Genomic DNA, 1,993 nt, shown 5'->3' on the forward strand with positions numbered 1-1,993 from the left:
AAGAATAGTGTATATATTAAAAAACAAACATTCAATTTTGTATTTCAATTTATAAAATAGTTAGTGTGGATTCTAGGTAATGTAATATGTTTTTTAATATAATCCTAGATTGATATCCTTTTTTTTCCTTGAAGCAGCACAACAATAATCAAATAAGGTATTAAAAATCAAGTTATATACATTGTTTATCTAAAAAATACAGGAACTTCCTGTATTTTTCAAATGTACAAGGTATATAAATGTAGATTTTAAAATCCACATATTTGTGTAGAGAGAGAGAGAGAGAGAGAGAGAGAGAGAGAGAGAGAGAGAGAGAGAGAGAGAGAGAGAGAGAGAGAGAGAGAGAGAAACACATTCATCCCTATAAAACTAATAGAAATAATTAACACTAATCCTCCATTTCCACAATGAAGATAATTAAACAATCTCTATTATATCTTTACACTCTACTAATGACTATTATAAATGACACATGGTGATTAATTCAAGTTATAAACTAATTTTTATTTGAGATTCTGTTAGACTATGTATTCTTACAAAAAGCTTACGTGGTATTGAAATAAATGTTGGGAAAGCCATTCCTGGATGCCAATTGATAAGAAGCTGAAAGGTTATTTTGTCCATTGATTTTTCTCATGGAGCCAATTTCTATGAAAGGATTACTTACGATGTTTTCTCGAGCTAAGTCTTTCAAGGGCAACTGGTTGGGGTAACAGTTCCTGGATTGCATTTAATAAAAAAAAAAAAAATCAATTTTTTTTTTTTTTTTTTTTTTTTTTTTTTTTTTTTTTTTTTGTGACCACCTTCTGGGAAAGGATTACTTGAGGTGTTTTGTCGAGTTGTGTCTTCTAAGGGTAATTAGATTTCTGAGAAATGATGGCTACTTAGATTTATATATCGAATCCTGCTATTACTTAAATAAGTCTCATTTTCATGTAGTTATAAAATGCCAAAATTTCGATCAAAACATTATACGAAAAATAGTCTTCAATTGAAGATATTAATAAATACACAATATATCTATCATAATAATTAATCGTATATTATTATAATTACACATCATTTATACCAAAAATCCTCACATTTAAAGATTAATTTGCAGATTTTCCATTTCAACTGGCTCTGTTCAAGACAAATATCTATAAGCCAGGTCAGTATTCACAAGTATAAAATTTATTTCTATATTCAAAGATTTGTCCAGATTCTTGTCTTTTATGGCAGGTTGTACTTTAGACAAAGCGGAAATAAATTCTTCCGTTACATAATTCACATAAAAATGCTAAAAATTCTTTTACATTTTATTGAATCTATATTTAATTTCAATGTGACAAATATGCATAACAAAAGATGGCTATCATATTTATATATATATATACATACATATATATATATATATACATATATATACATATATATATATATATATATATATATATATTTACACACACACACACATATATATATATATATATATATATATATATATATATATATATATATATATATATATATATATATATATATATATATATATAGATATTATATATATTTACATATATATATATATATATATATATATATATATATATATATGTGTGTGTATATATATGTATATATATATATATATATATATATATATATATATATATATATATATATATATACTGTATGTATATATATACGTATATATATATATATATATATATATATATATATATATATGTGTGTGTGTGTGTGTGTGTGTGTGTGTATTTTGCGTGTGTGTGTGTGTGTGTTAGGCAAATGTATCTTATCCTCAAGTAATATTTCAGCTATCTACTGTGATGTATGTAAGAGAAACTGCTGCATTAATATTACAAAACAGGTATAGAAATAATATTTAAAATTTCAATATTTACCACTTTTAAAAGCTACATTTCTACTGCGCATGTCAAGCGTTTTAAAGTGACGTCAGAGAAAGCCTTTTCACGGCCGGTACTTCCAAGTTATGAAA

This window comes from Palaemon carinicauda, chromosome 23 (genome assembly GCF_036898095.1).
Source record: "Palaemon carinicauda isolate YSFRI2023 chromosome 23, ASM3689809v2, whole genome shotgun sequence".
Classification (NCBI taxonomy): Eukaryota; Metazoa; Arthropoda; class Malacostraca; order Decapoda; family Palaemonidae; genus Palaemon; species Palaemon carinicauda.